Source organism: Colius striatus, chromosome Z (assembly GCF_028858725.1).
Source record: "Colius striatus isolate bColStr4 chromosome Z, bColStr4.1.hap1, whole genome shotgun sequence".
In the NCBI taxonomy this organism is placed as follows: domain Eukaryota; kingdom Metazoa; phylum Chordata; class Aves; order Coliiformes; family Coliidae; genus Colius; species Colius striatus.
The window spans coordinates 21,233,588-21,261,148 of NC_084790.1; positions in this window are offsets into that span (position 1 = coordinate 21,233,588).

Consider the following 27,561-nt stretch of genomic DNA (forward strand, 5'->3'; position numbering starts at 1 on the left):
CGGGTGCACTCACCCAGAGCTACTGGTGGCTCTCAGTCCTGCCATTGCCCTCTATGGATTGCAGGGGTACAGCCTGCATTCTCACCATGGGTTGCAGAGGGGTCTCTGGTCTGGTGCTCCTCCTTCCTTCCTCCTTCTCTGACTGTGGGGTCTGTGTGGTCACCTCAATCTTGTACCACTCTTACACCTCCTGCCAAGCACTTCAAACTCCTATCTCTAAATAGTGATGGCAGAGGTGCCAGATTGGCCCAGCTGGGCCTGAAGTGGGTCTGAACCCAAGAGCCGGGGGAGAGTCTGTGAACTCTTTACCAGGTCTGCACTGCAACCCCCCTTCCCCTGTTACCAAGCAAAAGCTGTTTCTTGCTAAACCATGACAGAGTCCTTTAACCAAACAAAATTATCAGAGGGAACACATACACTTAAATGGGAAGAGAAGTGAATGATGAGCAATGCACAGTTGTTTTTGGTTGGTTTTTTTTGTAGAGAATCTTATAGTAATACAAGAATAGTTAAAGAAATAAGAAACTAATAATTCTAACTGGCTATGTATGATTCATCAACACCAGAGTTCATTTTGATACGAGGTACTACAGAAGGATTTATCTTGTGTGAGCTTTCCTCACAGACTATAATTTATTGTTAAGTAATACTATATTTTCTAGGTACGTATACAGAGTACAGCCAAACAACTGCAAAATGTGTATTAGAAAGGCACTGATCTGGGAGTACAAGTGGAAATGGTAATCCCAGCCTCACATTTTATCTTTTTTTTTTTCCAAGCAAAACCACTCAGGATAAAGCATTCTTAAAAAAAACTACTTTCCAATTCTATATACTGTTTTTTAAAATTCCTTTTTTCCTAGTATGGAGAGATGGAAGTAAATTGAGAGTTTGGATCTTGCTAACAGATTGATGAGAGGCACTTTCTCCTTCTCCCAGGTCTTTCTCAAATTGTGGGTTTACAAGCAGAATCTAGTTTTAGACACTCATTTTAACAAGTAAAGAAGTCACCAGTGACCATAAAGATGAAGCCTGATAAAGGCTGACCCTGAACAAAAAGACACTGCAGGTTTGAAATCCTTGTTTTCTCCAGAGTTCATCAACATGGAGAATTAACTGTTCATGAGCAAGATATCTTTTCAAAGGGACTACCATAAAACAGAACCTGCTTGAAGACACAATCATTGAATTAGGAATCTGGAAATGAACACTGGAAAATGTTCATCAGTAGATTTCCGCATCATATTCGGGGAAGAAGACTGATCTGCCTTTCTCTCAGGGACTGCTCTGTTTTATTTCCTGTTCTCCAGGTGAAAATTGCAAAAGTATAGGGAACTGGAACCTTTTCCTTTCTTTAATTCAGAGTTATTCAGACCTGAGAAAGTTGAGTCAGGGTGAGGGGGTGGCAGGGTGGGGAGTGGGTGGCAGTGGAGTCTAGAAGAGGGGAGAGACAACTGCCTGGAAGAGATGCAGTCTGTTGAGAAGTCCTACTGCACAGTCTGACAGGAATGAACACAGTACATCTCTCATTGAGCCTGACATTTCTCTGCTTGGTCATATTTACTATATCCAACCCAAAAGAATTAGGCAATAGAGTGTAAAATTTCCCCCCCAAAAAAAACCCACCATTTGTTTTGATGTAACAGAGCATCTTGAGAAAAGGGATTAAGCATCATGTTTTCTGCTTTCTTGCTGCTTATGCGGGCATTTCTCTGTGTCATATTTTTGACAAACCCTCATTGGCTTGTCTACACCTGGAGATGTATCAGAGAAATGTGAGGATTTAAACATCACCATCCCCACATCTGTCTTCCAAACTGAGTACATCCCTTGATTCAAATCACTTCATCCCTCCATTCACGTTCACTGCAACTACTATGTTTTATGCTTTTCACCTGCTTGAGTTGGTTTTATGTTACTACAAGTCTAAATTTCAGGGTTATGGTTGAGAGAAGAGTTTTTGTTTGTTTTTGTTTGTAAAACCTTTTTTGTTTCCAGGTAACCATGAAAACATCTTTCCTGGCAGCTTCTATGATTGAAATGAGAAGTAGCTGAAAATCTTTGGGGATCAAAGAGGGAATTTTTTTGCCTATTCTTTTCCCCATGGTAGAGTAGACTGCAAGAGAGATGAGAAAAGAAAACATGTCATGCAGGAGATTCTGCCTTTCTTCTCCTCTTTGCCTACAAATAACCCTTTCTGTGCTAAGGTACAGTCCTATTTTCACTGACTTTTCCAAGCTCCCCAAGTACACATTGAGGAGCAGGCACTGCCTGGTTTTGTGATGTTACAGTCTGCACCAGGTTCCCGTATCCCAGGAAGGCCTCCTGCACATTGCTGCAAAGCAAATGCCCTCAGATAAAAGAACAAGTTCTGAATCCTCCAGCCTCCACTGTTATCTCTCAGCCAGGATGACATAGGTGTCAGTCTGCTTAGAGACTAATGACTGGTTTAGCAATTTTTACAGCATTTCTGGGGCCTGAAGTTGGTGCATAGGTTTCAAAGAGAGGATTTATTAGATATCTACAATTGTACAAAGCAGATGAAAAATAACTATCTGGGTTTAATGGGAAAAAAATACATGAAATTAATTAGTTCATTAAAAAAAGAAAATCAAAACCTGACTAGTTCCACTGTAACAATGGAAATAATAACTATTATATTTATAGACATTGAAATGTTCAAAACTGAGATGAATTTGGGAAGGATGGAATCTAATAAAAAGAGATTTTAAAATGAATATATGTAATGAAGTTCTCCAAGTAAAATATACAAAAATATACAAAATATACAAAAGTCTATAAAGAGTTAACTAATGCTATGACATTTCCAAAAGGCTTTGGAGATATTTCATAAGGTAGCAAATTATTAGCTTATGTGTGATCCATTGCTTTAAACAGTGTCTAGGGTCAAAAAGCAGCCAAATATCTACAGTCAAGCAGAGAGTTCTGGCTCAGATTTACCTCAGACTTAAAGCTAAAAAATTTGTCTAGAGGTTTTAGTAGCACAAGCTCCATATTTGCAATACCACTTCCAGCTTTCAGTACTTCTCATTTCAGTGGCTGCTCTTACACAAAGGAACAGGAATATGCTACTTGAAGCAGTGCCTTTCCTGACTCAAGCAGTGCCTTTCCTGAGTCAAAGCTAGGGCACATCCCTTTTCAAATGTGGCCTGGCCAAGGATAATCATCCCCTGCCTGTCAGGCCTTCTTGAAAAAGAAAATCCAAGTGCTGAAGGAGGGAGGAAGACATAGTATTCTTCAACTGTCTGCCATGTCTGGGCCATTGGGACAAGCATTAATGTATGGTAGTACGTCTGTCTCATTGTTCAAATTCAAGGGTGACAATAGACTACAGTTTCCCCAGTGGCAAGAGTCTAGATTGTAAAACCTATTTAAATATTTAAATACATTTGAGAATTATATTGTAATTTAATTTTGAAAACAGTCTTTTTCTATCCAATAAAATGCAAATAGTAAAAACCAAATTAAGAGTCAAATCCCTTATCTTTTAGTACATTTTTTTGGTACTTATTAAAAGAAAAAAACACTGTCATCTCCTCTTCAGGTTAATTGAGCCACTTCTCTATTCCAACCCTTTATTCTTACATTATGTTTTGGAGAATAAATAATTCAGTTTTCTCAGGCCTTCTTTCTAATTTATTTAGAACTAGCCAATGATTTTTAAAAGTTATTGTGTATGTGTATATGTATATGTATGTGTATGTGTATATGTATATGTATATGTATATGTATATGTATATGTATATGTATATGTATATGTCTTATTTGTTGTATACTGAGTGATCACATAAGCTTAATTACTGCAGTGGATTAAATTTAAATTTTTTTTTTTAATATAAACTGTGAAGATTTCAGGAAAACAGCTGCTTATGCATTACATTGTTTGTCCAAAGCATTTTTGATCACATGAATTTTAATTTATTTCAGATTTAAATAAATCTTTGGCACTTTGAGGACTGGGTGGGACATCTATTTAAAAGGAGATAGGTGGCCAGTTTATATCTACTGGTGGCAGTTCTATTCTCCTTTAACTTGCAAATCTCACTCTTAAGTGAGAAGGTTATTTTAGATCCTGTTTCTCTTACATTCCTGACTGAGGAATAGAAAATGGCATATTTGTAGAAACAGTGGCAAGATGTTTCTCTGGAAGATGTTTGCTTTATCTGTTGCTGCAAGCAGATCCCATTATTTGATTAAAAAGAGACTGGTTATACTTCATCCCAGCCACTGATGGTTCTCCACAGATGTCTTTTTGGCCACACTTGATGAAACAGGGAGGGAACAATATGCACTCTCATTGTGGAAACAAGTCTGGGAAACATTTACAAATGCTACTGCTTCTTCTTTTTTTGGCAGAATATCTTTGAATTTCTTATTCCGTAGTTCTGTCCCTGAATCTACTGACACTTACATCCCTTAATAACAAATACTTATGCACAAGGCTGGGGGTGATGGAAACAAAGCTGGGGGGGAGGGAAAGGAAGGCTTTGTTTTAGTCTGGGTATTTCTTAGATTGCATCTGAGCAAATAGAAGGGTGATACCTTGATTTGCTAGTGATCAATCACACTCTAGGCAGCCAGCACACAAATCAACCAATAATGTCCCTTCATGGCATATTGTTCACCGTGGTAAAACAGAATCTCATTTTTAAATTCACCTCTTCTTTTCATCCATCAAAGGACAAAATTAGGAGCCCAGGAAAGAGCAGAGCCTGTTATTCTTACAACTGAGCAGACATCAATACTTATAGATCTACTCAGGGTTTACAAACACTGCACAGTAGGGTGCCTCAAAACAGGATTGGCAAAGGATGGAAACAGATTATAAGGTGTAATTGGTCAGGAACACCAGTGTTTCTGGCAATACAGAATCGCTCACAACACTGATCATTGTGTACAGCAAAGGATGCATAGGACAGCTTTGGGAGAAAAGAGAGACAAAAACAAAATGTCAGGAAGCAACATGGATAACAGCCTCCTCTTACCATATCATATATCCTTGCTGGATAGTTATTCTGGGCAGAAGCATGCACCTAGGCACATGACATTATTGTTGCATAGGTGGGCACACCTTCCTGCATCAGCTGTCTCCCATCCTGGTGAGACACGGTGGCTGTTACTAAATCTGGACCACACTATAGTGCCCAGACTAAACATTCAGGCAGAAAGGACTGTGGAGAGGCTTACAAAATGGAAGTTCTGCCTGAGAAAAGTCTCTACTTTCAGGCAAAGTAAGCCCCACAGTAACAAACCTCTGTAACCAGGAGGATGCTGGTTTGGTGTAGCGTTTCATATCTGGCAAGTATTATGTCTTCTCCCAGTGGAGTTCACAAGATGATGCAGAAATAAGGAGGACAAAATTTCCATCCTCTATTGAAGTTCTTTCCTTGCATTGAGAAGGGTGACTGTGAGGAGAAATATCACACATATCAACTTTCTTTAGATAAACTTCATTCAATGGTATTTTGCTTTAGTATGAATTTGTTGGCTTATTGATATGTGTGCACATCAAGGGAAAAAAAAAAAAAACCTCTCTTAGTAGTTCTGTTTATCCAACAATTAACCACAGTCTATGTTTGATCTTGATATCATAGTGGTATATTACTAAACTCACACAAATGAACATAAGCATGTATAACTTCTTTGCTCAGACTTGTGTCTAACCAGGATAGTTTGCAGTGGTGGAATACCGCCCATCCTCATTTCATCCCTCTCATGCTTGGATGTATCTTCAGGTACTGAGAGATAAAGGCTGAGGGTGAAATTGCATAGTCAGATTAGGTTTATTTAAAATGTGAGAAATTTTTGTATGGATTGTGTTTTTATGTCTAGGGGCTCTTTAAGGGTTATCATACCATTTGACTAATAGAAGATAGTCCATAATGTTAAAAGTAGCTACTGTAACGGAAGCGACAGCATATTTATTGGAACAGATGTTCTGCAAATGAGTAGGGAATAAGGAGAACAGTCGTTGTTTTGATGCTGTTTAAAGGGCAAGAGTGATGCCAATCATAATTACCATCTGCTACAGTACATAAAGTATCCATATGCTCTTTAGATGGCCCCAAAGTTGATTTGAACTGCCATACTGAGATTTCTCATTCAAGGACAAGACAGCTCTACATCCCCTTATTAGCTCCTGACTGACAAGAGCTCTGAGAGCAGTTAACGTAAATGTATCAAAATCCTGGCTCAAGTAGTCACCGATTAAATTTAGAGTAGACCAACCTTTGCCGTTTCATGGATCTTCTGCCATGATAATATTTACCATCTTAAGTTTAAACATGCCAGGCAGCTGTTCAAAAAACATAAACCCAATCTACAAATCTCCATTCCCATACTCTACAGGGCTTTCAACATTTCTCATGGTTCTACAAATCCTGTGCTAGAGCCCACACTTTTCTGGGAACCGGCTCAAAAACCGAGTCTGTAGTTAACCTTCCATCCCCCACCTTCCAATTGAAATGCATTTCTTCCTTCAGCTGAGTGAAGTTATGGTGATGTTTCACATAGTAAAAAGATAGACCTCTCACATCCATTCAACATACAAGAGAGTAAATATTTTTAACCTTGCACATCCATTGCCCTCTTTCTACTTTACAGCTAGACTGTACATAAGGTTCATGAGCTTTCAAGTAAAATTTTACATCAACTGGAAGTTAAAATTCATCTGTAATACAAGATTGCATCCCTGGCTTCACTCACTTTCTAGCTTAGATTTAAGATGGTTTTTTATTTACACACACGCTAATGAAACATATGGAAGCAGCCATATGGAAATATAGCAATGATCCATTCATCCACATGTTTCTCCATAGCTGTGCAGGCAACAGATGCAGGCAAGCACAATGCCATACTCAGTGATCAGAAGGCATTTTGTTGCCAAGTCCAGCCAGTGAGTGACAGTCTTATTCTTCAAAGGGGTCCTGCTTGTATTTCCCCACACACACACTTTTTTTCTTTGTCATATGCATTTTCATCATCACATGATTCTCTAGTTTTGGAATCCACCTGTGATTTTGTTGCCAGCCTAATCTATGGAAATAAAGTCCAGAGGTTAAGACATTTTGGGTAACTAGAATTAAGCATACTGCCACAGGTTAGCTTTAGGTGTCTTCTTGCTATTGTGTTCATGAGAATGTGTGGAAAGGAAAATTCTTTGCCATATTATCTCTTTTTTGCTATATCTTCTCGTGAGGCTCTGGGTAAATTGTGGGATTTGCCTATTTCTGAGCATTTTCAATTTGAATTGAACTCTAACTGGCCATAGTTTAATGGCCAGTATACAAAAATTCAGGTACTACCTTCCTGAAATTATTTATCTTCACAGTGTCCAAAGCTGAAGAGGCTCCTTTGAGGTTCCCCTGGCACAGACACATTTCTGTGTTTTCAGAGGCTGTAACTGAAGTAGATTTCTTTCTGAGTAGCCCCAGGGAAAGAAACATCTTCCTAGATTTCTTTCTTTTCCCTTAATCCTTTTCAAAGGGATATTGTACTCCTCCTTCCCCATTTTTTTTTACATTACTTCTTTCCCTCTTGGGCATAAGGACAACTATAGTATGATGCTGGGGGACATTTCCCTGGAAAACAGCTCCCTTTAAGTCAAGGATAAAAGGCCGGGCCAACAGGTAAACTATTTCTCTCTTTTCTTCTAAAAATAACAGCGGAGGTACCACATGACCTTCCACATTCTGTTCCAGTAGCAAAATGCACATTAATGACACGACTTCTGTAACATGATCATCCAGAAAAATGTATACTCTAACAGAGACTGTGAGGAAAGAAGCCTTACAGATACAACACTACTATAAACACGGTTACTCTCCTGCAGGAAACGATAAGAGAGGAAATTAATCTCAGATGTCAGATTGCTAGTCATGTTGCATAATGCTGGAGGGCATTCAGCTAAAACAGCAATCCAGTGATAAGGGTGGAAAAGAAGTATTGCAGATAATGTGGTGTTGTATGTATGCTTTTAATTTTAAAACAAAACCAAACAAAAAACAACAAAAAAGTAAAACCCTAAACTGTAGAATAAGACCAGTTCCTATTACAGCTCTTGCAGTGTGCACTTCCTTTGGTCATTACGCTTAGAGCACACTCCATTTTGTTTTATTTTGTTTTATTATTCTGTCAGTAATAAGCTGTACATTTAAGTGTTGGAGGTTTTACAGAAGCCTATTTCATTTTATGTTAACACAGATACTCATTATTAGGAAATTGCTCATTGCTAACTTTTATCTGTAATATGGTTCACCAAAAGCTTAATTAACATTCTTTGCTCTGCTGAAATATTACATGATATTTTTCTTAATACTGAATTCACAGAATTCTGTCTACAGCAAAATTGTGAAATGGAAAGTTGGCTAAAAAGGTAGTAAGAATATATTGACGATTTACATTAACATTCATTATATTTTTAAAAATCAGCATAAAGGCTATAGGGAATTGTAGGGTTCATTTAATTTCACTTAAATTATTCTAATTTACTGTAATTAAGACACTAAAAAAAATCCAGTAACAGAAAACAATAACATCCTTTCAATACCAGCAATGAGCAACAATCTTGCATTTGTAAGCTGATATTAACCAGAACCTTGTGAGAGCAGGAAAAATGCTCAGAAGGCATGCTGATATTAAAAAAGATATATTTATGTATTTGTGTACATGTTTATCGAGGATGAATTTTTGAAATGTATTTGCTTTTGTATATTTTGTTCTTTCATTTCTTTCAAGGTCATGACCTGTGTTAAAATTGCTGGGAGAAAAGACTGAATAGGACTTCAGCAAGGGCCCTAGCTGCATATACAGTCTGTCACCAGCAAGGGGTATAGAGCAGATCAAGGTGGTTCACCATTATTTTCACCTGTGCATTTGGAAGACTGTCTGACCTCTGCTTCAGATTGTTATCCATGAATAAGTCTGGCAATTCATCAACCAAACATCTGTGGTGTACACTCATTTTCTCTTACAGCCTCCAGTTTTCTATTAGGAAATTATATTTGTGTATGGCATTGAGCCATCTTTCATACAGATGATGCATGGTAGCTCAATACCAGCACAGCTCTTATGCTTACTTGGTAACTAATCGCTTAGTGCTGGCATACTCTTAAAGCTATTGTTGATACATAGGTAAAGCACTATCTGTTAGATAGAAAAGGAAAGGGAAAAAGAAAATATTACTGCTTTTTTTTTTTCCTTCACAAAGGGCGATGAAATATCTGGCTCTGCTTGAACTTGCCTGCCAGTGCAGGATGGGTGCTCGATCTTGCTGCTTCATATCAACAACCTAGGAATTACACAGAAGGTGGGACAACTCAGGATGCATCAGTTTCTTGTTCTCATGGGTGAAGGTGCACATGAGTGACTTGCAGGAAAAGGCTGCAAGGGAAGGTGCCAGGATCAGGCATTCATTGCTCAGATCCAGATGCTTCAAACCAGCTGCCTGAATTCTGTCAAAAATAGTTCACACATTTCTGAAACCACTTCTATCAAGTCTCTTCTGCTACTGATCAAAATTCTTGGCAATTACCCCCTCCCCTTGGCTTAAATTTTTTCCAACCTATTTGATTCAAATGTTACATAACAGGCAATATGAATTTCTATATGCTTGCAAACTGTTTTATAATCTTCAGTTGAAAACCACTAAGTGAAAAATATTATTGAATAAAGAAATTAATATCTGAAACAGGGCTGAACAAAACCCTTTCATATACAGAATATGATACGGCAAAGAGAATGTCATTTTCTTGAAAGGCTGTGATACCTTTTCTATATGTAATCACTGTTTTAAACATAGAGTCTCACTTCTATGAATGTCAGAGAATGACATGACAAGAGGAAAAGATCTTAAAGAAGAGGTCAGAGAGACCCAGCATTCCAAGGTCTTGGCAGCAGACTGGCAGAGAAAAAAAAAATCCAATGAATTTAGAAAGCTTTTCCATACTTAGAAATGCATCTCAAAATATGAAATCTGGCATCACCCAAGGCTCAGATTATGAGAAATTTTCCATTTTTGGCCAGAACTGTTTTGGTTATTTGAACACTGTCTATAAGCACTAAATGTGTCTATATCTGTAGCTGTGTGCATACATAGAAAAATATTATTTGCACCATCTTTGTAGCACAGAGAAGCTGCTGATGTATTGGTAGGAAAGGAATTCAGTTTTAGCTGACTGAGGACTGCTTCTGTAGGATTTAGGACTTTCCACCACAAGTAAGAGAATATCCCAGGCTGTAAGTACTATTAGAGACTGATTTGTGCCTTGAAAAGTAGATTAATCCCTCCAAAAATTTTTTTCTCTTCATTCACTTATCTGTCCTGTTTACAACACAAGAACAGCCTGCAGTAAGCACAGCGGAAATCCTTGTTTCAAGGGAGGTCTCAAAGCACTGCAACATTGCAATTGAAGAAAAAGAAAATTACAGGCTTGCTATGTTTCACAGCAGTTTCCATTCTGCAATGAACGTGTGTTATGTATAATCATTTTGCATACTTTGTGATGCGGACATGCAGCGAGACCATGCATGCTGGGAAAGGCCATCCACAGAGTTGTAGGATGCCTTGGGAACTGATGCTAGAATCATCCAGCCCAGTCCTGTGAGGATGACCTGCAGAGGTCTTCACCACAGAGTACAGCTTCCTAGTCATGAAAGAGCTACTTCATATAGCACTTTTCTGGATCAGATCATTAGTAGTTATCAATCTCACATGACCTTGGAAATCTGCTCATTTATGACAGTGAGGCTTGTAAATCTCAGGTCCTGGATGTCAGGTAAATCTACCTTTTTTTGTCAGCTTTAAGGAAGTTAATCAAGAAGAAGCTAAAGTACAAGACAATAAGAGAAATATGCATGGAAAGATGTACTTAAATGGATTCATACCTTAAAGTAATACATATACACATCTGGCCAGATGTAACTTTCTTGAAACTTAGGTAGTAAGTATATAGTCAATTAAATCTCAAAAACATTTGAGAAAACATTCTTACATAGTCCTGCTGCAGATCACTGTACACTTCTATGAAATTACAGAAGCCTGAATTGATGAAAAGTCTGCAAAATCACAACTTGAGATTTATAATTTAAATTTGTATTTTGACAATTTATGTTTCCCATTATAAATTGACTTTAAAAAGCAGGAAAGAAGAAAATATGTCTGCAGGTTCTTATTCCCCTAGAAGATAATTCTCTTCAGAGATACTCTTTTCCATTAATTTAAAAAGTTATAAAAATGTGCAATGAGAAGGATGTTATAGTGAATTTCTTGTTCAAATAGAATATCCTTCTCCTTCTTCTTATTACCTCACTTGTTATCTGTTCTCTCAGTCTTCCTACCCACATACGTATGTTTTGTCAGCAAGCATTTCCAAAGTACTGAATGTGCACATTTCCACTCAAATTATATTAAAATCAAGTCCACTGAGTTGCAAAAGTCTCTCCCATTCCTCTGGAAAGAAAAGTCTTGGAGGCTGATCAAGATGAAGTTATATAAAAGAATGTTCAGACTAGCATGTAAGGAGCCTTTGATACTATTATATCCCACATTTGGCCTCAAAGTCATCTAAAGCCTACATTTGAATCTCAACTGCCAGTACACAGCAGGTTTGTTATCAGATGCTGTGCAGTTGACCTTCATCTGTCCAGTAAGACTAATACTTTGACTTTACTGTACATGCATTGACTATCTTATCTCACCTGTGATCTCAAATCCTGTATGTTTGCCTTGAACTTGCTTGAGATGCTTTACCTGATTGAATTTGCTCAACATGACGTGCCTCCTGAATCATTTAAACCTGTCTTCTGGGACCCAGATTTTACTTGAACACTATGCAGGTAGAAAATTGTGCCAGTGAAGTTTAGTAGCTACCAGCAAGACAGAAAAAAAAAGAAAAAATACAACCCTGCAAAAAGATAGTTAAGCGGGAAAGCAGAAGTGATATAATGAGAGATCTATATCTTTTCTCTGGCAGGGGTTATGCCCTGTAATTACAGGAAGATGCTTTCTCTTTGTCTGCTCTCTTCCTTTTTTAATACCAGGGAGCTCATATTTCACATGTGAAAGAAATGAAAAAGATTTAATTAAATAGCAATATATCTTAGGAGAAAATATACTCTGATACATTGATGTCTTATCTTTAGTCAAGCCAAATGGACTTTTGGGGGGGAAATAGTTTACAAACTGTAATCCATCAGAAAATGCTTATAGGTTTTAACATGACAGACCGGCATATAACAGTTCATCACATAATAGCAAACATCAAAAAGAATGCTTTGAAGAGTGAGTGAGATGAACAAAAAACTATGCAACTCACCAAGACTGTGGCAATGCAGTTTAAGAAGCTGAAATAAATCTATGTGAGATTTTTCAAATGTTTGGGAAAATAGATGGATCTTTTTTTACTCATTCTTAATTACTGTTCTTCCTGTTACTTGCATCTGCAGCAACTGGAGTCTAACGTTTTGGTGAGAGAGGAAGAGTTTGCTGCATGGTTCTCTTTCAGTTTAAAACTGAAAGGTTGGTTATTACTTTTCTTAAGGAAACTAGAGTAGAGTCATTCTTTTATCCAGAACTTTGCTAGAAGTCCCAAATACAGATTTTTGTGGCAGTTTGAGGCAGACTTTAGCTGAAAGCAATATTTCATGAGGGGTTACCACAAAGCAACTACCCTAACCTCTCATTAGTCTCACATAAAGACAGGGTAACAGATGCTTACGGCCACAAATATGTATGCATTGAGAGAGAAAAGGGGAAAACTGCTTACCAGATATCTTCAAAGCAAGTTGCTTGGGGTAATAACTAAAAACCTGAAAATCACTTCTGATACTGTTGAGACCAAGGTCAGAATTTCCTACGGTGTCACATGGACACCGCTGAATTCTGTACTAAATGGTATGTCTTGGTTTGCTTCAGATAGGGATTTTCAGTGGTGGTGTTAGCATGCTGACTTCTGACTTCTGTCAAAATGTCATCATAGAAGCTGATTTCTTCCTTAACATTTTGTACATGTAGGGCATATGGTGTATTTGTTGTAATTCCATTTTAAAGTGAAAATCATATCACTATTATACATCCTACAATGCTAACATTCAACAGAATGTTAAATTTGTGTTCTAACACATTTAATCAGAGGAGAGTGAAAGGTTTGAATAAATATACTAAGTTAAAATCTTTCTGTCTGAAAGTTAGAGATGCAAACAGGTTGAAATAATTTGTAAACCCATGGTGGATTTATAATATTTCTTTGGAGAATTTCTAACTGACATCTTTTTCCAGGATTCTTGGGTTTTTTGGGGGTGAAGTCTTTTTTTTTCACATTGAAATAATGTTTTGCTTGTTGTGGAATTAAAAAAATGTTTCAAGTTGCATTAACTTTAATAAAAGGTCAATTAAAACCTATTTACTGAAAATCATTTTACTAAAATCACTTTTTTTGTTTTGAATGGAATATGTAAATATATGTACACCTCTAAATTCTAATAAGAAATGCACTGCTTTGGTAATACAGGCATACAAATGCACTTTTCAATATGTATGTGAAATACAGTGTAATTTGTAACGAATCTTGTTGCAACTTGAAGCAACTTAAACTAAGATTGATTATAGTAGAGTTGTACAAATACATAAGAGAAAATTCTTGAGACTAATTACTCAAGTTCTAACCAGCTCAGACAATGGGAATATTAATCTAGTTTTACAGGAGGGAAATCAGCACACCAGTTTCAATGACTTGACTGGAACGATAATAATTCAGTGACAAACACAGCACAGTATTACCTTGGTCCACAAAAAGTGCTCTACTATTCTTCAATAGCTTTGTGAAACTCAGCATTTCATTTAAACGTGTTCAACAGAAATATGCAGCTCAATGAAAGAAAATAGCCATCTTAACTGCACAGAGAGGAAATACACTTTCTGTACTTTGCAGTTATCAGATAAAGGGGGCAAACATAAAAAAAAAAAAAGTGCTTTCTTACTGTCAAAGCTTTTCATAATCCTTTTTCTCACATAGAGCTTTTGAAATTAAATTAAGCAAAACCAGAAACAGCACAGAAAGGTGAGTAATCCTTGAGTGCTTTTTTCACAAAGAAAAATGCCAGTAACCTGCATAGACAGTTTAATACAAAGGAATGCAATCAAAGTTGAAAATTGTCTGAAAAGCACAATACAGTATTGTTTTGAGGACTACTACAGCACACACGAAAAAAAAAGGTTGCAGGGTTGAGTGAATCAGACTCACATCATAATGCAGAAGTTTGGAAGTGTTTGAGTCTCTACTGTTCTGTTTACCAGCTCTGCAACATTAACAGCTAGCAAAGCCACTGGTTGAGAGGTCTCAGACTCAAAGCAGAAGCTTGACACATTCATAGATCTCAGGGATTTCACTGAAGAGGAAAAGTACCCAAAATATTTATTGCTTTTCTTTGCTGCCTAAGTTGGACAAAGGACAATTGACCATTGAAGAGGTTAGACAAAGAGAATTGGAACAGGCAAAAAGCACTAAAGGTCCCTTCCAACCCTATCATTCTATGATATACAAAGTGAGGAAAGAACAAATAAATCTGTCCAACTTAAAGATGATGACTGTCTCCTCACAATATATAGCAATCATATTACAGAAAGCTCAGGAACAATAAGGAAGATGGCATAAATAAGACCATTTTTAGAAGTTCTAAACCTTAGAATCTATTTCTTAGTTTGTTTTTGAATACACTACAATGAAAGCTAGGTTATTTTTTTACAAAATAGTCAATGTTAGACTATCTTAAATACTACTGTTTGGATATTCATGAACACAGACACACAGAAAGCATAGATTGCTTTGCCTTTGTAACCAATTAAAGTAAACTCCACAGATTAAATTAACACTTACACACCAAGGCCCAAATTCTCCAATTATACAAATATCATTTTAAAAAGCTCCTACAGACTCTAAGGTTTTAAATTGGGCATAAATTACATTTGTACTCCCTTCAAGGCTTCTTTAGCCTGCTAGAATGAGGCAAGTTGATTTGTATTAAATGAAAATTCAGCCCCCTAAAACTCATTGTATTACTTGGATTGAAGCCTTCTCAACAAAGCCAGTTCTCTGCAGAATACACCAGTTTGCAGTCTGCAACTCCTTTCCTCTGCATCTCCTCAAAATTTAAGCCTCATACCTGAGAACTTGGCCCTCTACACAGCAGCACTATACCACAGTAGGACAAATGCATGAGACCATACAAGAGGAAGCTGCAGAGCATCAAAACATATGATGGAGATAGTGTAGAAAATCCTTTTGATCTACAAAATTTCCTCCCCGTCAAGCAAATTTCAAGCTGAGGAAAGGTACAACTCTGTCAAGTTCTCTCAAGCTTTCATGACCAGAAACTGTAACTAAGATAATAACTTGCATAGACTGATTGTGTGGTTGGTGTTTCCTTACCAGTCATTTCTCTTTTCAGCCATCCTGTTGTCTCCCTGCCATGCAACAGACACTACAGTGGCTTTATATAGCCTCATCTTTCCACATGCAGAGACAGAGGTAGAGGTAGAGGTAGAGGTAGAGAGAGAGAGAGGGAGACATAGACGTAAAGACATAGACATAAATGTAGAGAGAGAGAGGGAGATAGATGGATAGATAGATAGATAGATTGATCGATCGATCTTTCACTGGTTTGAATTATACTTCCACAATATGATTCCTTATGGGCATATCTTTCTGTTTGATTTAGCAACTGTAGGCTAATATCTTCTAGATGTCAGAGAATTTCACACATGCTACTCACTAACCAAAGTTTGTATTTATTTCCTGAAAAAAATTTAAGCCTTGAACTGAAAATATCTAACATGTAAAATTCACTTTTTTTCTTCTCTGCTACATTGTGAGCTGATGAGCCTCAATATAGTATGCATTTCCCATATTCCAGCATCTCTATTCTTTCTACAATTTGTTACATGAAAATTAGAGTTAATGGGATGTCCTGCACTTATTAATAATGGCAAATACTTGCAAATATAGTTATTTTGTCTGCAATTACATAAGCTAGACCACTTAGTTTGTCAAACACCTCAAATATACATTCATACATATACATACATACATTCATACATAGTCTCGTTTCTGTCCATATATCTTATGTCCGAAGGCATCTGTTTTGAATTACATTATTTATGCCAGAAGAAAAAATGAATTGACAATTTTTTCATTTAAATTAAGTAAGATTAACAGTTTATGCTGTATTTTTAACAAATGTGCACTTTCTTACATTTTGTCAAGATTCATTCTCAGAAGTTCTCCTTCCTAACTTTTAAAAGGTAGGATTTGCATAAGAATAGATGTGAAGTAATGCTCTGTGGAGTGCCAGAGAGAAGGTGGTTGTGTTTAGTTAATACCTAGGTCTAACCAGGGCTGTCGAGAAGGAAGATATAAGTAGAAAAATAGATTTAAAGAATCTTTTGCTACTCTCAGCAAAACTCAATATGTTGTGTCATTTTAGCTGGATTTTTAACAAAAACTGTTCTCAAAGTGCACCAGAGTTTCCACTAGCTAAAATATTATAGTCTTTCAAAAACTCCAGCATTAAAATAAGTCTTTCACAGAAGTACTTAAATAAACAGTAATTTGAGTTATCATGAGAATAAACTATATTCATTACATTTTTCTTTTTTAAAAAAGTTGGTTAGTAAATTATGTGTATCATTTGATAGAGTCCAAAAACCTCCAATAATTCCACCTCTTTTTCCTACTTTGAACTTTTTTTAGCCACTAAACTTCATTTTGCTCTTGTCTGAGAGATTAAGGAGTCCCGCCTTAATCTTTTCCCTGCAGAACTACTTCTCTATTGATGGTACTTATCCAGCCCCCATTATCCAGATACAGAAGAAAGTGTTCAAGGTCACAAAGACAAATGTGATAAAGCAAAGAATGACACTGGCTTCTGTGTTAACACCTTAACATTTGGATCCTTCTTCTTCTGTGGAGGTAGCTTTTTACTGGGTCATGTTTTACACTTACTTTCACGAGGATGCAGTGCCAGGCCTGGGCTCATTGTACCTCTTCCGTGTTAGACAGACGCACACAGACCAGAGATTTAAAAAAATGTATTTATTAAGATCTGTTTAATAGGGTAATATTTACATGGTAAACTGATGCTTTCGAATACATTAGCTATTTGCTGTCCAAATGTTAACAGGATACTCTAATACAATCATCCTTGTGGCCATATCTTCAGAGGGATTAAAAAATACATGACAATCTGTATTTTGGGTTAAGTATTATGGTCCTCAGCTCACCTATGGTCCTACGCAACTTCTCCAGTACACACATGATATTTTTTTTAACCATTACCTCCTACTGCATACAGAAGACTGTCTCATCGGATCCCCTCTGCATAAGCAGGGACAGTTTCTACTGAATATTTAAAATCTGCTTATGGCTAGTTCATAACCACAGCAGTAACATCCTGAGGACATCATTGCCATGGACTGTCTCAGATATCCCCACTCAGAGCTCTAATTAATGCATCTTGGCATACAAAACTAATGGGGAGTCTGCGCATAGTGGGACTCCCTGGGGTGATGGGTGATCTAGGAGTGCTTGGTGTCCTCCCTACAAGCTCCTATACCAGTTGGTCTCCTGTGAAAGTGGCTATAAATAAATTCTTTGCCTCTTGTCAGCCCATCATCTTGAACCAGCCCATTGTGCAAACTACACAGAGAAGGAAATGAGAACTAATTGCACAGGACAGACATACAGACAGAGCCCTGGTATTCAGTTGCATCATAGCTGTAACTGTCAGTCAAACTTGAAGTTCTTTGTCATATGACAGTTAGAGCTTAAATACTACAGATCTTGATTCAAAATCCTTTGCTTGCCAAAATCCTTGTGACTTATTCCAATAGGTGTTTTTCTTTGGCCCTTACAACAGCACTCTCTACAAAATAGAAAAGACATTCTATTTTTACTCAAGGGAGCTTCAACAGATGACAAAACTTTTGTAAGACCAGTAGTGCAACTGGAACAATTTGCATTACATGAATGGAAAATGAGATCTCATCTTTCTTCTTTCCCTCTCTCTCATACCCACCTGCTATTAACATAGACAGATTCCTATTTTCCTCTCATCCTCAGAATGAATTCCAACACCCAGAAAGCTGATGAGGTTACCATGATAAACAATATGAAGAAAGATGGGAGCTAAGTAATAAGGAACAAAGCATATATTTAGTCTATCACTGCAGGAGTGGACACGAGAAACAAAAAAATTACTTCCCCAGCCAGCTGGAGAGTAAAAGGGTTCTGGAAGAACAACTAGTTACCCTGGAAATAGATCTACATACTTAGGAACTAAAAATGAGGATAATTCATCTGAATGACAGAATAAAATGAATAAAAGAGCTGTATAGTCAGTGTAAGTATGTGATAAGCAGTCCAAAGGTGATACATCTCTCTTAGCTTTAGGTATTTACAATACTGACATGTACATTTGTCCAATTTGTCTTCCTTTACATGTTACAAAGCAACTGGGCAGTTCCACAACATGATGCATCCTGTCTGTTTCAGATCTTTTTTCATCAGTTCATGTGTCATGTCCCATTAGCAAGACATACAGTAAAACTATCACCTGTGCTGTGGAGGACTATGTGCAGCTATTCTGTATATGGCAAGATAAATTCTTTTCTTTGAAACCAAGAATAAGGATATTTGTATTTCAGGGGAGACATAATGGGAATAAAAACAAGCCCCTGACATAAAATTCTGATTCATTGGGACTCATAGAATCATGGAATCATAGAATGGTAGGGGTTGGAATGGATCTTTAGAGATCATCTAGTCCAACCCCCCTGCAGAAGTAGGTCCACCTAGATCAGGTCACATAGGAACATGTCCAGGTGAGTCTTGAAGACCTCCAAGGAAGGAGACTCCACACCCTCTCTGGGCAGCTTGTGCCGGGGCTCCATCAACCTCACAGTGAAACAGTTTTTTCTTATGTTTAAATTAAACTTTTTGTGTTCCAGCTTCATCCCATTACCCCTTGTCCTGTTGATGGATACAACAGAAAAAAGTGGTGCCTCAATCTCTTGACATCCAACATTTAGATATTTGTAAATATTTTTACAATTGTTTCAATTACTCCAGACTGAACCCATTTCTAATCTGCAGAAGTTCAAAGTCAGGCCTAATGGTTTAGCTGTACACTCACTGTGGTACAGATCTAAATTACCACTGATTAGACAGACACAGTTCTACCTCTCTGTTGGTAATTAACACTATGGGTTCTCCTCTGTCATATTTACTTGGTGTGAGTGAAATCTGCTGGTTTAGTGGGCTGAGGGCCTTAGCTATGTCATTGGCAAGCTGTTATTTAAAATAGATGGCTGCTTCTTCCGGTGTAACATTTTTGTACTAGTAAGGAGCAGCCTTTGAGGGAAAAGCCAATTTTCATAATTCTAGCAGACTGATTATTTTCACTTTTCAATTTATATTGTTGGTCTTCACATTTTTTATAGCACAAGGGATTCAGTTTCAATTATTCTTCAAAAGGCCAGTTGTAAATCCTCTCTGTCCTTTGAATTATATTTAATAATTTATTTATACTGAGAATTCCTTCCTTATGAACTTCAAACTGATGAGCTAAACGGATTCGTGCAACTTTATCCCACACAGAGCATTGCCTTTTTAACATCCATGTCCAACAAGAAAATGGAGTAGGCTTGGAAAAGAGATACAACTGTAGTCATTGGTTTGGAGTAATTCATGTAGTCAGCTTGCTACAGATAAGATTTACAATGAAACTTTTTAAGACTTTGTAAGCCTACCACATGAGGTAATATCCCACCAAAGATGTCCTCTAAAATTGTTTTCATGTATACATATAAAACTGGGAGGACTGGGTGATTCCCCAGAAGGTTGTGCTGCCATTCAGTGGGATCTCGACAGGCTTGAGAGCTGGACAGAGAGGAACCTCATGACAAATGCAGAGTCCTACAACTCAGGAGGAACAACTCCATGCACCAGTACAGTCTGGGGATTGACTTGCTGGAAAGCAGCTCTGCAGAGAGAGACCTGGGAGTCCTGATTGATAATAAACTAACCATGAGCCAGCAATGTGCCCTTGTGGCCAAGAAGGCCAATGGCATCTTGGGATGCATCAAGAAGAGTGTGGCCAGCAGGCCAAGGGATGTTCTGTTCCCCCTCTCCTCTGCCCTGGTGAGGTCTCCTGTGTCCAGTTCTGGGCTCCCCAGCTCAAGAGAGAATCCAGCGCAGGGCCATCAAGATGCTCAGGGGACTGGAGAATCTTCCTTATGAGGAAAGGCTGCAGGAACTGGGGCTGTTTAGTCTGGAGAAGGGGAGACTGAGGGAGTTCTCATTAATATTTGTAAGTATATCAATAGTGGGTGTCAGGAGGTTGGGGCATTCCTTTTTTTCTACTGTGTCTAGTGACAGGACAAGGGGCAATGGGATGAAGCTGGAGCACAAAAAGTTCCACTTAAACATAAGAAAAATCTATTTCACTGTGAGATTGAGGGAACCCTGGTCCAGGCTGCCCAGGGAGGGTATGGAGTCTCCTTCCTTGGAGATCTTCAAGACTCACTTGTACTTGCTCCTGTGTGGCCTGATCTAGGTTGTCCTGCTTCTGCAGGGGAGTTGGACTGAATAATCTCTAAAAGTCCCTCCCAACCCCTACCATTCTATGATTAGAATCTAGCTTGTTTTAAGCCTGTGGAGTTTTCTGGTTTGTTGGTAACTGTAAGCTTCTGTATTTGGTTGAACTTTTCTCTCATGTTATATTCTCTCTTACTGGCATATAAATTGAGCATATCGTAGAGCATTATGCTTTACATATTGCACCGCAGTTGTGTTAGGAGGCATGCCATGAAAAGACTCTGCCATTAAACAAAGTAGGATTTATCTGTTTTCTTTCTTTTTGTAGACATCAGCAAAGTTTTAGCCTAGTAAAGGGTTTTCTAGGCATGGCAACCAAGTGCAGCAGTCAGACCCTACCATCCTTCACAAGACTTCATCCTCTCAACTGGGAATTCATTGCATTACTCAAAAGCACCTCAGGTGTGCAGGTAATGTGTGCTGGCTTTGTCTGGGATAGAGTTAATTTTCTTCACAATAGCTAGTATAGGGCTATATTCTGGATTTGTGATGAAAACAGTGTTGATAACACAGAGATGTTTTGACTATTGCTGAGAAGTGCTTGCACAGCGTGAAGGCATTTCCTGCTCTTCATCCCACCCCACCAGCAATTTGGCCAGGAATGCACAAGCAGTTGGGAGGGGACACAGCCAGGACAGCTGACACCAACTGACCTAAGGAATATCCCAGGCCATATGGTGTCATGCTCAGTGTATAAACCTGGAGGAGGAGAAAAGGAGAAAGTGACCTTTAGAGTGATGGCATTTGTCTTCCCAAGTCAGTGTTCCATGTGACGGAGCCCTACTTTCCTAGAGATGGCTGAACACTTGCCTGCCCATCAGAAGTAAGGAATGAATTCCTTGTCTGTCTTTGATTATAAGTGGCTTTTGCTTTACCTATTAAATTGTCTTTAGCGCAAGCCACAAGTTTTCTCAGTTTTGTCCTTCAGATCCTCTTCCCCGTCCCACTGAGGGCAGAGTGAATGAGCAGCTGCATGGGGCTTAGTTGCCAGCTGGGATTAAACCACAACACAAGAGAACTAGATGATCTTTCCATGTCTCTTCCAACTCTTAAGATTCTGTGATTTTGTGATTTATTTCTGATTGGCTCAGAATGAGACAGCTAGCACATTCAATCCTTTCTAGAAGGAAGGATCAGAGGGAAAGGGATAAGTCTACAGTGATCAATCCACTGCCAGCAGCCCCACTTTCAACTTACTTCCATCAAGGAGCAACAGTACTACTCATGTGCATCTTTCCTTTCTTAGCTCACCTTTGAAATCTTCTGTTACCTATTAGGCAAGAAGATTGCTAGAAAAAAGGGTGAATAAATGTTATGCAACCTACTTCTGACTTGTATCTCATTGAACCTTAGGTCTCTCTCTTAGAAGAGAGAGAAAACAGAAACAGACAAAAGATTCTGATAGTGCAGTATCTGAAATAGAGGGAAGACAGAAAATTATAACTTGCTAAATTGAGAGCAACTGTATATCCAATTGGAGGCTGTTGTGAACATTATCTTTAAGTCTATTAGTAAAATCAAATCCCTCCTCTTAACTTTCAAAAAACCCCTCAAAAAAATCCTCATTATCAACAGTAATACTTCAGTTTCCCAGGTGGAAACTATGCACTACATTGGTTAATTTCATATGTGTCTGGTACAAAGCTGTTGAAGAACTATCTTTCACCCCACTCATTCTGATATTTTTTGCACTATATTTTGTACTTTTTTAAAGTGCTCATAAAGCAAACAGCCTATCCGCAGACTCAGATATTGATCTAGTCTCAGTGGTGCTGAGGCATCAATTTACTAATCAGTGTCTGCTATGCTTTATATTACCTTTATTTCTCCCTCTATGCAGCAAAAACAGCTCAAGGATTTCAGAAGCAGTACAGCAGGTGATGTTATTATGTATGCTGGTAGAATGAATCGCTCCCTCTGAGGTGTTTAACAGCAATCATTTTCCCAAGCATTTTATTACGAGCAAGTTTTTCCTTTTCAGCAAGATTTCAAAGTGAGAGTGTGTTGAGTGCAGAGGAAAGAGAGCCCACTCAGAACTGCTTGTCAGACCTCTGGGGATGGGAAAAGCTGAGAGATAAAGCTTGGAAAATTTAGTCACTTCTTCAGATTAGCAAAACATTTTTGAATGGCTCTGCTTTACCTGGCCTTCGACTGGCACTCCTCCAACAGCTCTGCAGCACTCCTCTGCAGATCTGTTGTGGAGAGTTACCAGTTTGGGCTTCTATAATAGGGCTGTTAGCAGGAAAAACGAAAGAAAGATCACAGACAAGCAGAAAGCAAGAAGAGAAATAAAGGCCTTGCAATGGCAGCACTAGTCTGAGACTTTGCAGGTCTCAGCTGCATCCAAGCTCTCTGAAGAGCCTGCTGTTATTTTGAGGAAGTCACCAAGTCCTCAAGCTGTCTTCCTCCCTATGCAAACCAAGCTGTGAGAGTAACTCGTTGCAATTTACTGAGTCTTCCCATAACCTTCTCCCAGAAGCAAAGCTTTTTGAATTGGCTCTAAAAACCTTTTCTTTTTCTCCTTCTTCTCCCTTTTCTCTACCCTACTTTGAAGCACTTACTGGCTGAAATTAGGTAAAGACAGAAAAAGTTCATTTTGTCTCAACATCTTGCATAAGAAGAATTAACATATAAATTTCAAATATGTAAAAGATGAACACTAGCTGGTTTTCTTCCCCCTTTTCCTCTTACCTACTATCACCGAAACCATCCAATGTTCAAAAGCTGTTTCAGAACTCAAGAGAACTGTACTCCTGTGCATAAATTAAACACCCCAGATTATCTCCTGGCTTGAATTAACTCATTTTTATCTCTCCAGAGGGGTGAGAAAGAGAAAAAGGAGATAAGGAAAGGTATGGTTAAGGTGTTCAATATTTTAGAGGTAGAAGTCCTTCTATTGAACAAAAAGGAAGTGGTGCTAGATGTCTTGATATACGATAATTAGTGGAATAAAGCCTTGGCAGGAGTTCAGTAGGTGTTGGGTAAATTTGTTTTCCTCTCTAATAATTCTAATTGAACCATATGCTGAAGAAGTATGTCAAAACCTAATATGCATCATTTAAGGATTGTCTGCATCTTGCTCACTCCAAACTGGCATCGATTTCCTATACGGACACGATTCTTCAAGTAATTGTCTTCACCAGCTGTACCTTGGAACATAAGTGTAGTGATGCCTCAGAAAATACAGTCAGGTATAGGCTATCACCAGTCATTTCAGATAAGAACAGAAAGGAAAGAATGCCAAAATGAAGAATCCGGTGATCACAGAGAGTAAATCCTTTGCATTGTCGAGGATAACACACTCACTCTGGGCACTTAAGTAAGAGATAAGAGTTTCAGCAGCTTCAAAAATGCAGCTCAGCTTGATAAGTAATTTGTTTATTTGTTTTACGTGCTGATTTTGTAAATGAATGGCAAGAGATCACACCCTAGAGAAGAACAACCCAGCTTCAGATATTCACACACTTTACAAGCAAGGGGCTAGAACATCTGGAAGAGAGATCAATCACATCTCCTCTAGCCTAATATAAACCTGCACAACAAATCTTTAGTGGAAGAAAATGTGAAAATCTATTTTTAAATGAAAATAAAGAATTACAGTGTATCCATTTGGAGATTTACTCCACTAATACCAGTATAGCGTACTGAGTTTGCAGATAGCCTTCAGCTAGCACCTGTTCAGCTCTCTTGCACTTAATGAGGTCCATTAAGCCTCATGTTACATGTGACTTACATATCATTTTCCATTACGGGTCTTCCACATTTTAATTTACAATTATCCAAGAGATACTGTACCAACAGGTTGATACTTAGAGGAGACACAGCAGTTCAGAGAGTTGAGGACACTGAAAACAAATTTTATTATTTGTTTTGTGCTTTGTTAAGACTCTTCTGCAGATTTGTTTCCCATTTCTCATTAAGCAAACACAAAACAAATATTTGAACTAGGACAGGTTAAACAGTGGCAATCACTTGCACACCACAGAGTAGGATTGCTTGATCATTTGATTATCATCTAGTTCCAGTATTATTTAACAGCATTCAGAAGATCTTTAAAAGTCAGAAAAGAGTAATAAAAATATAACAAAAAACAACAAGCATCTAGAGTGAAGATTTCTGACAAAAACTGTCAGCCACAGCAGATGCCTTCACAACATTTTACTTTTTGTTGCTCTAATATGCACACGTACAAAAAAAGAAGATCCAGTTGTCACTGTTGAAACCAAGAGCAATGAGATTCTGGAGAGGCTCCCTACATTTAGCATACTGTTCTGCATCTATGAAACGCTCAAAAACAATAGCAGTTTCCACTGACTTTGTAGAGAAGCATCAATGGGATCTTTCATCTCCCATTCCTTTTTCCCACCTCATTCCAACCACTGAAACAGTGTGCAAAAAGTTTATTCAAAACCTCAGTTGGCTGTCAAGCTTGCTCTTGGCTATTTAGCACTAGAAATACAGATGTCGCAGATAGAGTTGGAAAAATATAAGTAAGGTGGATTTAAATTTCAATTTAAAGAAACAACGAAAGCAAAAGGGTCATTATAATAAACAAGAAATGATGAAGGAAGGAATAAAACTTTTTTTTTTTCTGCTGAATTACGCTGTATTGGATTTTTTCACTATTTCTTGTTTCTGTTTCAATAGGGCATACAAAAAAAGTTCAGCATGTGGTATGCATTGCTATAATGTAACAGCTGGTCATCTACAATACTTGAATATGGAGATCAACCACTTAAACATAAACTTTTTAGAAGGTTTAATTACACAATTTACCATAATAAATGCAAGAAGTCATATATATATATATATACACATATATTCACACACACATACTTGTTATATTTATAACAAGTAGCATGACACATAAATTTATTGTTTCACATTTTTTTGCCAGAAGACCAACACCTGGCTCCAAGCCTCCTGTCACTGGCAGAATTTGGGGTTTTTTTGTCATGGGTCAGTCTACATGACACCAATCTTGTTGGCATCAGATGCGGTACAACTATTTCAGAGGGAGGGAAAGGATCTTTGTGCACTAATTAGCAGAGTTCATTGAAAGATTGTGAAGCTAGATACGAAGGAGGAAAGAGATAAAACCAGACTTACTGGAGATAAACCTGGAGGCATCACACCAGCGTTTGAGAGACAGTGTGCTAGTGAGGTTCTTTGGTCTGCTGTCTCAGTGTGAGTAGGGGATGGAAATTCATGTGTCTGTAGAAACAATGTTTATTGATGTGTTAGAAACCACAGCAACACCTGAGAATGGTCACATAGGAACAGTGGGCTTATCACCCAAAAAAGTTATCAGAACCAGTAGCCCATATGAAGTGCATCTACACTAATGCACAGAGCATGAGCAACAAACAGGAGGAGCTGGAAGCGGTGAAGCAGGAAAGCTATGTCGTCATGGAAACATGGTGGGATGACTTACACAACTGTAGTCCTGTAATGGGTGGCTATTAATGCTTCAGAAGGGATAGGCAAGGAAAGAGAGGCAGTGGGGTAGTCTTGTATGTTAGGGAGTATTTTGATGGTATAGAGCTTAGTGATAGTGACGATAGGGTTCAATGTTTACCCAGTAAGACTCTGAGGGAAGACCAATAATGCAGATATCATGGTGGGAGTCTGTTATAGACCACTAAACCAGGCTGAAGAGGCGGACAAAGTATTCTATAAGTAGATGGGGCAAGTCTTGCCATTGTTGGTCTTTGTTATCATAGCAAACTTAAACTTACCAAGTATCATAGAATGGTAGGGTTGGAAGTGACCTCCAGAGATCATCTAGTCCAACCCCCCTGCAGAAACATGTTCACCTAGATCAGGTTGAATAGGAAGGAACATGTCCAGGTGGGTCTTGAAGACCTCCAAGGAAGGAGACTCCACAATCCCTCTGGGCAGCCTGTGCCAGGGCTCCCTCACCTTCATAGTGAAATAGTTTTTTCTTATATTTAAATGGAACTTTTTGTGCTCTAGCTTCTTCCCATTACCCTTGTCCTGTTTATAGCTGCAATAGAAAAAAGGGATGTCCTAACCTCCTGATACCCACCATTTCCATATTTGTAAATATTAATCAGATCTCCCCTCAGTCTCCTCTTCTCTAGACGAGACAGCCCAGGTTCCCGCAGTCTTTCCTTGTATGAAAGATGTTCCAGTTCCCTGATCATCTTGGTGGTCCTGTGCTGGACTCTCTCCAGACGTTCTCTGTCCCTCTTAAGCTGAAGAGCCCAGAACTGGACACAGTATTCCAGATGAGGCCTCACCAGGGCAGAGGGGTAGAAGAACCTCCTTTGACCTGCTGGCCACACTTTTCTTGATGTATTCCAGGATGCCATTGGCCTTCTTGGCCACGAGGGCACATTGCTGGCTCATGGTTAGTTTATTATCAATCAGGACTCCTAGGTCTCTCTCTGCAGAGCTGCTCTTCAGTAGCTCAAGCTGGAAATTTAATAGAGCAGAGAAGAAAGAGTCTAGGAGTTTCCTGGAGTGTGTGAGAATTTCCTGACACAATTAATATGAGAGTCATCTAGGAAACGTCCCAGTGGACCCCATTGTCTGTGAACAGGGAAGGATTTGTGGGTGATAGGATGGCTGGAGGCTGTCTTGGGAACAATAATCATAAAATGATAGTTTTTTGGATTGTTGGAGAAGTAAAGAGGAGGGTCAGTGAACTGCTGTCTTTGAGTTCTGGAGGCCAAACGTTGGCCTGTTTAGAAGCCTAGTTTACAGAGTCCCTTGGGAAGAAGTTCTGAAGGGCAAAAGCATCCAGAAAGGCTGGACATTCTTCAAAAGGAAATCTTAAACAGGATCAAGTTCTCCCCATGTGCTGAAAGACAAGCCAACGGGGATAGCTGTCCTGGCTGAACAGAGAGATTTGATTGGAATTCAGAAA